The 15,022-nt window shown below is 31.1% G+C and overlaps 1 protein-coding gene across 3 annotated transcripts in view; it reads left to right on the forward strand.

Moving 5' to 3' along the window:
* The first annotated feature begins 5,853 nt into the window (after window positions 1–5,853).
* LOC106683446 (cytochrome P450 4g15) overlaps window positions 5,854–15,022 on the forward strand; it is a 14,692-nt gene continuing 5,523 nt past the window's right edge. The window contains exon 1 of one of the 3 annotated variants that reach the window (XM_024358931.2): window positions 5,854–5,973. The gene's annotated coding sequence lies outside the window, so the exon portion shown is untranslated. The remainder of the gene's footprint in view (window positions 5,974–15,022) is intronic. The other 2 variants (XM_014424931.3, XM_067048753.1) reach the window with 2 other exon arrangements.

The raw sequence follows: 15,022 nt of genomic DNA on the forward strand, positions 1-15,022 counted from the left end.
GGAAAATAGAACGGTGTTAAAGTTTCACAAAATACGTACTTTACGCGCGGGCATTTGACCGGTATTATTGGTGTTTTAAACATCAGAACTATTCCTATAAATAATCGAGAACTCTAGAACTCTTATGGATACGACTAGAACTAAAAAAAAATTTGAAATTTTTCAAGGATGGGGGGCCAACTTCACAGAGGTAGATTTCTCAAGTAAATTCACTAACTATTGATTTTTCAGTACATTGTTTATGAAATGTTACTTTTTAAAAAGCTATATCTACGGAACTATTGAACTTGAATAGCACTAGCAAGGCTCATATTTTAGCAAATTTACACTACTGTAAATTATGTTCTCTTAGGTTTTCAGATGTTTTTGTTAATTTTAAAGATAAAGAATTTACATGTACAATAAAGGAGTAAATATCTCATCTAGGACGCCTTCTCTAAATTTTTTACACATACCATATTCTAAGATAATCTTAGTACAATAGAAACGAAATTAAATGTTTTATTTACATTAATAAAACCATAAGCTTAAATAATTTAAATTTAAGATTCAATATTTCCACACTGAATACCATACTCATTGCAATGGTTATAGTAAAATAGAAAAAGAATTTGTACTATTTAGTTATAATAATGGTGTACCCATTATTACGTACAACATGCAATTAACACTGTAAACACTGCACACTTAGTATTGTAACTTAAGGAGAAAGAGAAGCTTAAGACATGATCTTGATAATTTTATTGTATTTTGTTGGCACAAGTTAAATTATAAATAATAAAGTTATTTAGTAAATAAATATACAGTTCAAAAAAATGTTTTTGTTTAAAAAAAATAAGTTTGGGCGATTATTAATAAGGCCCAACTAACAATTACCAATGTCATTGTAACTGTAATTATAACAATAAATTTGCTATAGCTTTAATAAGGATGATGTAATAGTTATAAGTAAGGTCGTTCTATTTAAACTACTAAGCAGTTGGCCTCTAACTCTCCTAGACCGCGATTTTATTGTGACGTTTACATTTCTTTTTTCATTTACTAATGCTATTTTCATGTTTGGTTGCTTTTATAATTAATCCTATCAGGTGACGATTTGAATGATTCACCCGGTTTGTCCCAGAACCTCTTTAACTCTTTTCTGATGATAATACGGATGTAGACCGACATACGGACAAGTCTAATTTGAATTAAAGAAATTTGAACCTACTAATTCACATGTTTAAAAAATGTGTAAATACTTTCAAAGAATTACTCCTTTGAAAGTGAGGGAGGTCGGTTCATTTAATCAGTTATCTGACATTGACCTTTCATCCGATAAGCATACAAGAGCAACACCAAGTACTAGCAACAACAACAACAATAATAACCCGGATGTTAAATCCAATTCTATAAAAATACCACCTATATTCTTAAACGATTGTATAAATTACACAACCCGCAATAAAGTTAACCAGCAATAACACCAAAATTTTGCAAACTATAGAAGACTATAGCTACGATAAATATAACGAAAAAAATAAAATACTACACATTTCCTACAGATAAAAATAAACATTTGAATGTGGTTATCAGAAAGGTTCCCTATAGTAATACGGCAGAGGAAAGTCGAGTTCAATCAAAACAATTTGAAATTGTTTACGTATCCAGAATACCAAATAAAGATAGAGAACTTACTCCTTTATATTCAATACCTATTAAAAATAAAAGACTTAACATATTATTAAAATTAACAATTTATTTTCCACTATAATTACTGAGAAGCTAAACATAAAAACATGCTATTCGCCCAATATTAAAACAACAGGAACAAAAACTCATTCCACAGTCAACCAAGACAACGAAATAAATGGTAAAAATTTAGTGTCTTCTTATACTAAAATCATTATCAAACCTTATTTACCACAAATTATGACACATTTATTCCCCTTAGTAGCGTATTTTTCTACGAATAGCCCATAATATAAATAACAGCGTATCTACAATTACTGATTCTCTCCTGACCAACTGCGCTTTACCACAAATCAAATATTATTCTATCAATTCTTTAATATTTATTTTTTGTTTAGGAGTACTGAATTTAAAAAAAATTAAACTGGAATGCTCATGGCATATCTTGTCAAAAAAATGAATTCAAAATTTTCCTAGAATCAAACTTCATCGATATAGCCTGCGTAACTGAGACACATTTATCCTAAAACAACAAATTGAAAATCCCAGGTTACAAAATCTTATGTAATAAAAGAGATTGTTCGACTCCTTCCGGTGGTGTAGCCTTAATAATTTAAAATAATATTAGGTTCACTGAAAATATTATTCCCAACATATTTAACATAGAGGTTGTATCGGTCTGTTAACACTCATCACAAAAAACACTTGAAGACAAGATTTTAAAACTTACTTGTTACCACCAAGGTTCCATATATTAGTTTTAGGCAACATAAATAGAAAACATTTATTGGGGTTGCCGTAAATCAAATTCTAGTGGAAATACTTTGCTTGATGTTTAGGCAACAATATTTAAATACATGCACCAAATGAACCTACTTTTTACAGACCTGGGCCCTGTTTCATAATGAAAGCTAATAGTATTAGTTGATAGTACAAGTGTAGAAACTAGTGTGGTAATAATACTGATACTTATTTTTTTCATGATAGGGATGACTATTAGTGATATTACAGGGATTAAAAAATACTAAAGTACAAGTTACTATTGCACAAGTCAGTGTAATTGAATTAAGATAAAGTAATAAGACTAATACTATTAGTTTGTACTTTATTATGAAACAGGGCCCTGGCTGTAAATCAGACATTCTGGATATCGTATTAACAAAAATTATAGTTTTCACCCTGGTGACGTTCTTGGACTTCCAACAAGCGTTTGATAAGGTCTGGTATCGAGGTCTCCTTTACGCTTCAAAGTACCGAGACGACATTCTGTGCTCATTTCTAACGACCGAACATTTTCTGTTGGAATAAATGACACGAATTCTACTCTCAGACAAATCCATACCGGGAATCCACAAGGTTCAGTCCTTTCTCCTATTCTGTTTAAGCTCTACCTGCACGGCATCATCCAGTCCACACATACCTACATAGCTATGTTCTCTGACGATACAGCTGTGTTCTCTCAACATACTAATACTTAGAAATACTTTGTAGAGTAACCTTAATCCTATATCATTTCAAAATGAAGTCTAAAGAATCGCAGTGGTTGGTTTGTAATAAATAACAAATTGCACCGGGAATTACAAATGGAATCAATAGATGTCTATAAAAAAAATACTTCATAAAATTCCACTTCCTGTTACCGACAGTTAAATGAGCAGTGATTTACAACTTGGAAAATCCAACCTCATCCAGAAGACTGAACGTTAATGTATTCTATTATTGACATTATACAATTTCATTTTATTTTTTTCTCTTCATCTTTTTCTTAAATTAACTTTTTTCCCATTAGAAGTGAATTATTTATTTTTTTAATCCATAAATGTCATTGTTTTCAATTAACTTTTCTTTTTCTCTCTTCTTAAGAATTATTATTTTTATCTATTTATTCTTTCTTATTTTTTTTTATTATAACACTGTAAGAAGTTGGGGTGTCTTTTGCATGACTATAACCTCTCATTATCAATTATTTAAATAATTAAAGAAATGTAACTTTTATGGCGGGTAGGGGTTCAAAAGGAACCTTTACTAGCCCAACCGTGAATAAAAAAGAACAAAGCAAACTTAAAACTATTACAAACATTAAATAAAGGTTGAACAAGAGCAAACAAAAAAAATGTTTTTATATGATTGATGGGGTCCCTGCTGTGGGTAAATTATGTCTTGGTGAAGGTAGTTTTGAAAAGATGTATGTCTGCCCGCCTTGTCCCCTTAGAGGATGAGCCGACGTGGTCCGCCCACCGTGAAGAAAATGAATAAGCTGGCGAAGATGACCGACTTCTAGTTACTAAGATTAAGTAGATGGGAGAAGCATAACAGCCGATGTGTGTGCACACCAAGAGACTCAAAAGGTGTATTATTTATTTTTACAGTATATATAAAAAAAAAAAAAAAAGAAAATCAAAAGAAACATATGCTTTTAGAACAATAAGAACATATGTAACATAATCGATTATTCATTTTAAAACGATGTGTTGGCCGCAACAGTAACTGTTATATTAAGCATGTTAGGCCCACCGGGCCGATCTGGTGTTAAATAAAAATATATGAATGAAACTACTAAGGATTACGGAATATACGCAAACGACCAAAGAAAAATCCAAGAAGAATTTCGACCAAAGAAAAATCCAAGAAGAATTTCGACCAAAGTAAAATCCAAAAGAATTTCGACCAATGAAAACTAAGAAGACAAAAAGTCAAATTATCTCCTGAATATCAAAGATACAGACATTTTTTCCTGGGTGGTTGGCCCGACAGATCAGGCCATTTCAGAAATACGCACCCACTCCATTTTACCAGGACACTAAAATTCCACACAAAGGTTTCACATAAACAGCAAGTATACTCATAATCAGATTGCAATTGCAATTGTTTGAACTATAAATATTTCAAACTTTATAATCAGAATAGAATTAATAGTTACTAAGGATAATTTGAATTCTATATTAAAATAAAACGTAAATTGTCAACCAATACATTAAGATTTTATATTGATGGCCAATATATGAGTATAGTTAAAATTGAGTATGGAAGAAATCAATATTTATAAAGTTAAATTATAAAATTATTTGCTTATAAAAAATATTTGTAATTTAACGTAACAAATTATTAAGATTAATTTATAATAATGTGTTTAAAATTAGAGAATATTGTCTCAAGTTATATTTTTATTTTATATAAAGAGGGGTTTCAAAAAAATTAATTAAAGGGTTTATTAAGATATAATATTGTAAAGATTTGACATTAGATGTTTGTTTAATTGTTTAATAAATGTTTCATTTAGTATAGTATATTTTATTAGTTAATTTGATGAAACTATTATTTTTTACTGTTATATTTATTAAACGATGCAATAATATTCTATTTAAAGAATAATGTTAGGAAGTGATTTGGTCAAAATCATGCTCGACCGCCAGATTTTTCATCAATCTCTATAATGTGTGTACGCACTTTATAAGGCTGGGTGGACCAAGACTTTCATGGATTACGGAAACGCACCCACGCTTTGGATTACGGAAACGCTTTTAAGTGTTTCAATGTCATCGAAAGCTGTTGAGAAAATAAAAGGAAAGGACAATAAAAAAAAAAAAAAAAAATTAAAAATTAAATATTTGGACGGAAGATGGATTAATTAAAAATTGTATAGTCAGATCACAACAAAGTCTACATTTTTTAAAATATACTGATTACCATTTTTCCAAAATCTTACGAACATGATAAAGTAAAAATTGTTTTTTGACAAAAGTTGAAAGTAATTTTGGTAATATTTTGTGTGCAACCATGGACCATGTCGTGTAACAATGGACCAATCATGCAAAGGACTAATTATTCATTTTTATTATGTGTACTGGAGTACCACCGACTAACTTAAGGCAGTATGAGCTGCGTAGACAATGGAAAAACTCCAAGTGGGAACTTGGATGATGACTACTAAAATAAAATAAAGTTGACTACTAAAATAAAGTTGTAATTTTTGTGGTAATAATATTTACTAATTTTACATCAGCAGTAGCCCACTGCATAATCTCACTCAACCCTATCACAATAATTTTTCCCCATTTAATTTTTCCACGTTTCTTGAACAGTAAATTCCGCATGACTCGACAATCCCATACCTATCATCTCCCACCCCCCCCTCCTTTCTCACCTCAGGATAGATCAATGTAATTAATTGCCTCAAGTATAAAGAAATGCAGAAAACGAAGGTAGTTCATTGTAAGCCGGTGGCTGGGAATCATCTGTGCTGTCTCACTTATGTATTCTGGCAAGTAACCAACTTATAACTGCTTTTGATTCCCCGACCAGGTAGATATGCATAAATAATTTTGAAAAATATTTCCTCTAGTTCGTATTTTTTTTTTTTTTTTAATTAAGCACGGAATACTAGGGCGTACCCCGGATCAAAATTAGTGGGTGGGCAAGCCATAGTCAATCAATCAAGATTGTGACATTTCAGCACGGAAAAAGCTAATGAAACCAATAGTTTAAGAAAATTATATATAATTGTGGCAATGCTTTATTAGTTATTAGAATTAATATTTGCATTAAAAAATATATAATTTTAGTAAATGAATCATTTTTCACTTCTAGAGGGGGGATACCCCTCCCCCCCACTGTGTACGCCCATGAGGAAATAGTATTTGGAGGCCTACTGGGTCAAATTAAATTGAATTCAGTGAAAATGATAATTTTTTATGTAAATTTTTTTTTGCACTTTTTAATTCAAGATTTTATAGGTGATACCACAGAAGTCAATCTACTCTTGTTGTTGGCTGGTGCTTTAGGGCGTAAACCCCTGAGGTCATCAACTCCGTCTTGTTAATCTCAATCTACTCTTGCCTTGTTAAATTTATTGCTATTAATTGTATTTCCATCCGATCTGTATGCGACTCAATATTTGTAATTATCATTATTAGAGACCGGATTTTTGTGTAGTAAAAAAAAAAAATCCATGCAATAAAAAACTCAAAATATACATAATCGTGCAGTAAAAACAAAATATGTATAAAACACTCAATCCATGCAATAATTAACTTTATTGAAAAATTTATGATAATAATACATGAAAACAGTGTTAGCTTACCTAACAGTGTTTATCGAATTAAACTCGCTAATTACTGTCTCCCATTTATGTAAACGTAAATAAAAACTAAACTAATCCGATTAAAAACCTAAAATTGTTTCCATAATTTAAGATGCATGAGGAAGCTAATTCTAAATGATTTCATATCCGTATTATGAAGTCTGAAATTCAATTTTTTAATTTCTTAAAACTACCACAATTTTAACTTTTTGAAAAAATATACAAGATTACTATGTAGAAAGGAATATTTGCAAATATTCTTCCAAGCGAAATTCCTTTTTTGATTTCCTCCAAAATGTTATATAGCATGTTATTCCGTTTAGCTTTCCAATTCTGTATTTACAGACTATTTTTAGTTAATGGTATGTAGATACCATTAACTAAAAAACTTCTAAGTAATAAGTGAATGTAGAAATACTTTTAAAAAATTGATTAAAAATGTATAGCTATATTTATATTAATTATAAGATCAAATGATTATTCGCTAGATTTTTATTTAAAATAATATGCTGAAGTTATATAATATAACATTAAAAAAAATTGAAATTCCCTCTAGTCATAACAGATTGGAAATCCAAGTTAAAAACAATAAATATAAATAACAAAACAGATATAAATTAAGTATCATAAAAAAAGTTAAATTAAATAAATATTGGCATACATAATACATAATACACATCTATATGTGCATTATATGAGACATTTAGTGCAAGCATTAAATTTTTTGCAACAAAAATCAAAACATAACACAAAAAATCGTGCAATTTTGTGTAGAAAAAACTCAAAATGTGTGCGAAAAATCCATAGCGTGTAATTTTTTATTAAATTGAATTATTTTACTGTCTTTCCGAATGACAAAATTTCTGTCGAGTTTCGTGGAATTTGAAGTTAGGGAACAAAAGATCCAATTGGACGAGAACCCGGTCTCTTAATTATCATAATCAAGTAATCTTCACACACACAAGAAAACCTCTTCTAATTAAAGGCAGATTTTATATTTTCTCATACGTTTTCTTCATACTACTACAATACTAAAAGGGTTTTTATAACACATTTTATCCTATAGCACAATATTTCGAGAAAATATCATAACAGGTCAACAATCTTTCTTCATTTATCCGTTTAATGATGCACATATAAAAAAATGTTCAACAATTTTTTTTATTTAATTTATTGATAGATATTACAATCTGCCACACAATTGTAGGCAATAGGTAATAGTGATGAATGATCACATTCATACTAAAATAAAATAAAATAAGAATACAAATAAATAAATGAATGAAAAAAAAATCTCTCTTAAAATATTTACAAACAGAATAATAAACAAAATGAACATAATCAAACTATGTGTATGAAAAAATAAATTAAAATAACATAATGATAAAATAATATAATCTCTAGTCACATTTACACTCTAATATACAATATTTACACAATCGACCTGAGGATCCCTGAGCCCACCCTATCCCCCACGTGTGAGGGGTAGAGTAGAGCACCAAAGATCCCAGCGCATCTCTCTCGCCGCATCACTGGTAGTGAGCCAGTGGAGGCTGAGCAAGTGCACTAAAGCCGCAAACACTCAACTTGAGTGGAGAATCTAAGGATAAGGTTTGAACCAAAGGATTAGGATGGTTGGAAAGGCTTATATAGAATTTTGAGAATTTGGTTAGTATGAGGTCAAGGACAAAAGGGATATGTAGGTCATGGTGTAGAATTCAACAAAATTAAGGCGAGTAGCTAAATTGGCGCGTTGCTCAAAAAGTACAGATTTTTTTCATTGTTATGATATGCCATTCGAATTATCTCTTTCTGGAGAATAAGGAAGAATATTACTTATTCTATTGAATGATTTTTTATTTACTAAACATTAAAAAAACATAATGAGGACTTCAGTTAAAGTGGGTCAACAAAATTTATTTCAGGAAAAAGCAAATCATATTCTTTTTGGCGTCGTCTGAAATCCTAAAACACCATTTTTCAAAGAAATTAAAAATTGGAAATTTTTCACCTCAGTTTATTTGAAGGATTTTTTTTTTATTCCCGTCACCATTGTTCATACAATCGTTCATAAATCCTCTTTATTTATCCAATTCCTACCTTACTTTTATTTTGCCTGAATATATACATTCATTTCTTTCTTTGTATATATTTAATTTGTTGTTCTTAATTTTTGTTTTCTAGGTCAGAAAAAAAAAAAAAAAAAAATCCTACCTTAATACAACCGTTGGAAGCTGAATGAATGTCCCCTCTCTTAACTTACATGATAGCAATAGCGAAGTATTGTCGTGTATGCTAGTATATTATAAAATACAACATAAAACTAATTTGGAATATTATTTCTTTTTTGTATTATCGCATTTTTTATGATTTATGAAATGTCATGAATATTATCTTGAACGTGTTATTTGTTTAGACAAACTTTATATGTTTAATAAAGATTTAAAGGAACTAACAGATGCTTATTATTACGTTATTTGATATAACTGAAGTATTAGGAAAAGCACTCATATGACTTAAAGAAAAAAACAGAAGGAAAATACCAAACTTGCAAGCTGATACTTATTTGATCAACTGCTCTCTCTTTTTAATTTGGGTGGAAAATGAAAATTCCTTTCTTCTTTTTTATGAAAAATTTAGTGGACAAGTTAAATAAAGGAACTAACAGATGCTTAGTATTATGTTATTTGATATGACTGAAGTGACTTATTAGGAAAAACACTCATATGAATTCAACGAAAAAACAAAAGGAAAATACCAAACTTGCAAACTAATACTTATTTGATCAACTGCTCTCTCTTTTCAATTTGGGTGGAAAATGAAAATTCCTTTCTTCTTTTTTATGAAAAATTGAGTGGACAAGTTAAATAATTGTTTTTATTATTATTACAGCCTTCATTTACATCAAATAGTCAATATTCAAATAAACTTAAATTTTTGCCCCTCCCTTGCCATCCTAATCACTCCCTGGCTAGCCCCAATATAAGAAGAAAATGGTCTCGATGCGGTCAGTAATTATAAACACAAATAAATAAAAGGTATTTTATTTTTGCCGACGTTTCGGCCTTAAACAGGGCTTAAAACAAGAAGTGAGATAACAATCATTGTTTTGAGAAAAACTGTAGTCAGTGACCACCAGTAAAAATACTTAAACCTTCCACGTTCTGGAAGTAACTGAAGAGATCGGAGAAAAAATGAAGGATGTGTGTGTGCTGATCAACTTTCACTAGGATATTTTCCTACGAGAAGGTATATTGGTGGACATTTCAAAAATGGGTTAGAGAGTGCCTAAAGCACTCTGACAAAGGCTAACAAATTTTTGGTGTTGGTTCAAATTATATTTTATACCAAAGGACGCTGAAAATATTTGATGTGGTCATTGACAAGTCTGAAATGGACCAAATCGCTTTAAATATATAAATACAAACTTTTCTATAGCAAATTTTGGCTAATTCTGGTCTGATTAACATAGAAATATCTTAAAGTATCTTTTTTTGGAAATGCTTGAGAGTTCTACGGCCAAAAGTGGCAGGATTCCACTTCATAATACCTCGAAACCTTGGTGGTAAAGAAGATAAAACATGAATACAAAATCTTTGCTGACATTGATCCTATTTTTATTTGTTTTATAAGAAATTTTACAATATAATATAAATAATTGGCTTTGATTGATATAGGCACAAAAGGTTTTCTGTTCTTCATAGCTTGTTTTTCCACGGATTTACATCAAATGAAAAATTAAGTGGCTTTATGTACAAGATTTGAAACAAGTTTCAATAAAGTTATTTGAGCCGTTTCGACGCTCCAGTCTAGAGAAACACGCTGATTTTTTTACAATCGCGCTGCCGATGTGCACATTATGTCAGTATTTGATACAAAATAACTAGGGGCCAAAGCCCTAGAAAAAAAAAAAACGTAACGAAATCAGATACAGATAGATAGACCAACAACCAAAAATGGGTTTGCAATGTACTGTGGAAACTAAAAATGGCTGCCATTTTTTTAAAGTTTACAGCTAATGAAACTGATATTGACTAGTGAAGTCTCAACTTAAAAGAGGGCTAGGGTTACTGATTAGAACCGGTAGAAATCGGTATTTTTTTCTGTCTGATAACAAAAAAAATTATCCACATTCAGATGATTGATCATTTCTGAAAAGTTCTGTAACTGAAATAATACCGAAATTGAGGAATGACACATATTAAACTAAGAAAATATTTTATTTTTTTTATACTTTTTACAAAGAATTTCTTTACAGAATAAAGTTTGTAAATTTTCTTTCTTGAAGATCTTATAAAGATATGTCCGAAGCAATACGTACTAAACCAAATAAGAAATTACATTGAACACTACTATGGCCTTATTACAGGGAAATTGGTTTGGATGATTAAACCTTACTGAGTTCCATTATATAAGAAACCATATTCATTGTACACGTCCCTTCAATCTTTTCCTAATTCCACTGATTAAATAATTTTATTTGCGAGTTTTCCTCTTTACTAACTAATATACGTCAGGTAATATTTAAAATTCCAATTCGTTGTTAAAAATAAGTATTGAGGCTTGTTGAATTGAAATTTGCAGAATTAATACTTATTCTTAATTTTTAGTATTAAACTTTTTTTTTTACTTTGATTTACGTTTTAATTATTATCTCATAATTGCAGTAGTTCCTAAAGTGAAATAAAACAGTTCGACACAATTTTTGTCGTTTAAAATATCGACATCATTCGGACATTTTCAGAGGTGTCCTTTGTATAAAGTAAGCTAGAATTCAGAACTTATTGTTATTTAGGCAGAAAAATTGAATCAGAGGGTTGAAATTCAGTTTGTGAATTAAATTGATGCCTTTCGAGGTCTCAAAATTTCCTCCCTCCTTCAGCATTTCTTTCACGTTTTCAGGAGGATTTAATGTTTTGCGCATCTCCAAATTGAGTTAGAGGGTTGCCACATTTTATATGAACTCAGTTGGCTATAGGAAAGTGCTTTTAGGAGTATAAGAGGAAAGTGGGGGTCTTAACGTTTTTCTTCCATTTTCTACATTTTTTTGTTAAAAAAAGAAAAAAAAACTTTTCATATTTAAAAAAAAACTATCAATGCTTTAAATAAAAAAATTAAATAACTTTTCATAGAAGTGAAGTTAGGATTGGATCTAATTGGTTCACCCAAGACAAAGACAAAGTTAAAACCGTTCCCTTCAACACTTCGTCGCCCGGCCTCCACCCACGTGACGTCTCTGCTCTCAAAAAAAGTTACTTATTTGCACTCCTGCCGTAACCATTCTCCTCCTATATAATCCTCATTTATTTACAAATACAGATACAATATTTATAAAGATTTAGTACAAGAAATGTGATTAATTTCTTTTCTCATCAAAATTGAGAACAGGCCATAGGTATTATACATTCTCATTACTTATCTTGGAAACAGAAACTACTAAAAAGATCCGTTGCCATATTTGTTTTCTACACCAAACATTTGTAAAAATTAGTTCATTTGGTTTAAAAAACATTCATAATTTTTTTTTTACTAGTCATACGTGTAGGAAGTGCTTGATCAAGTGCTGATGGGATGATCGGACATACACAAGGGCGGAAAACAAAGAGACTCTTTTTAGCAAATATACACAAGAGATCCAGAGAAATAAATTTTAACTGATGAAGCAACTTCCAAAAAAAAAATCTAAACTATGACAATTGTATCAACCCATAAATAAAAGTAAACGAGGTGATAACAGTAAGAATTAATAAACGAAGGATTAATTTAAAATAACTAGGAATAGATAACTCTTTAATAAACAAACTGATGTTTTATGTTTGCCGTAGTATGCGATTTTTACTGTAGATTCTGAGTGAGCCCGATCTTATCCGTCACATGGATATTGCTAAAGACTAATAATTAACTGTAATAGCTGGATTCGAACATGGTAGCCTTACTTACTGGGCTACAGCGCTTCTCTTTAATAATAAACCATTGTGTATTAATTTGTAGTGGCTTTATTTCAGAGAGCGTATCATTGCAAGCATGGCTGTTTGTTTGTTAACTCCAATGATCAAATTAATCGAGATGTGCACATCAAGGCTGACTATAGAAGTTATAGGTAGTAACATCAGAAGGATTGAGTGGTGATGAGAACGGAAAAATTCAGACGTGAACCATTGACATCTTATGCCTAAACAATCTTACACAGAATACCATAGCATAATGGAAGAGTTCTTATAACATTGTAATAGGCATTATAACCAAGAACACGGCGGTGTTGCTAAGCGCGTTGTGCAATGAACAGGTCTGAATCATGCGTAGATGTTTTCATAACCGCATAACTGCGATGGTAAAACCCTATTATGATTCAAACTGGTCTTAATTACTTGTAAATAAAATTGCTTACTGAGTATGACTATGCATTAAAAAAAAGTGACCTTTAATCTTGTATATTTCCAATCCAACTTGTATATCATACCTCAGGTTCTATCCAAAAACACATATATGAGCACATGCATTGGTACATGCACATGCGTACATTATTTTTTGTTAACGAAAATATTTTAATTTAGTAATGAAAAGGCTATAATTAAGGGAATAAATGAAGGTGTGATTTGAAAAACTCATTATTTAAATTTTTTGAAACAGGAGTGGTTTCTGAAATTCCAAATACATGCCTTTCATATTACAATAAAACAAGTGCGCAATACTAGTTTTATTCCATGACAAATCAAAATGGCCCGGCATGACCCAACCTATCAGCTAACTAGGGAACTATTACTGGCGACAAGCAAACGCCATATATTAATAGTTGTACTATTCATACTAAATACCTTAATTGTAACATGTAACAACTGTACAAAACATATATATAAATGTATCATTTGAATTAATAAAGATTCTAACAGAATCTGCTGATCCCCCAGAGACTAGAACAAAATTGTCTGGTCTCAATGTGAAATCTCGCTTCACGAGAAACACACTCTTAGGAGGCAGAGGATAGCAATTTACTTAGAGGATCAGTACATCCTAGTACTATATTTTAGGAAATGTCGTCTTTTGTCATAGTAGGAAATAATGTCTTTTATTTTTCTGCCATGTTTATTGTCAGTGAACAATGAGCCTTACATTGAATCTCAAACCCTCCAATCCCACATCACCACCCTTGAAGAATGGTGCCAAAATTGAAGGATTAAAATAAATCCCACCAAATCACATTTACCCTTCGTCGTAAGCCAATGACCTCTTGCCCCACAGTATCCTTTAATAATACGCCACTTATTCCTGTCGAAAAGATCCGTTACTTAGGACTACATCTGGACAAACTACAGACATGGAATCCTCATACAAGATTGAAAAGACAGGAGACTGCTCGTCGATTCCGACTTTTACAACATTTACTAGACAAATGGTCTAGACTGCCAATCCATTACAAAAGACTGATCTATATAACTATTAAAAGGCCTATCTATCTGGACATACGGAGTTGAGCTTTGGAGCTCAACTAAACCATCAAATTCCTCCCGAATCCAATCCCTACGGTCCAAAATCCTTCGTAAAATCCTTAATGCTCCTTACTTTGTCACCAATCAAGTCATCCATCAGGACCTCAATGTCTCATATGTTGCCGATTTGGCCAGAACCAGATACCAATCCTTCCATGATAAACTTCCCAACGACCCAAATCCACTTGTTTCTAACCTGGCTTCTCCTTCATTACCTAATAATCCTGCTAGGCGTCTGAAAAGAAGATGACCTCAAGATCTCCTCTAGAAATGTTTTTGGAATTCTATCAATGAGTAGATTCTCCACATGCTTGTATCATGTCATAATATCACTTACAACAAATTTGCTTGATGTATATATATATATATACATCAAGCAAATTTGTTGTAAGTGATATTATGACATGATACAAGCATGTGGAGAATCTACTCATTGATAGAATTCCAAAAACATTTCTAGAGGAGATCTTGAGGTCATCTTCTTTTCAGACGCCTAGCAGGATTATTAGGTAATGAAGGAGAAGCCAGGTTAGAAACAAGTGGATTTGGGTCGTTGGGAAGTTTATCATGGAAGGATTGGTATCTGGTTCTGGCCAAATCGGCAACATATGAGACATTGAGGTCCTGATGGATGACTTGATTGGTGACAAAGTAAGGAGCATTAAGGATTTTACGAAGGATTTTGGACCGTAGGGATTGGATTCGGGAGGAATTTGATGGTTTAGTTGAGCTCCAAAGCTCAACTCCGTATGTCCAGATAGATAGGCCTTTTAATAGTTATATA

Source organism: Halyomorpha halys, unplaced genomic scaffold, assembly GCF_000696795.3.
Source record: "Halyomorpha halys isolate HHAL.00 unplaced genomic scaffold, Hhal_1.1 Scaffold483.1, whole genome shotgun sequence".
NCBI lineage: Eukaryota > Metazoa > Arthropoda > Insecta > Hemiptera > Pentatomidae > Halyomorpha > Halyomorpha halys.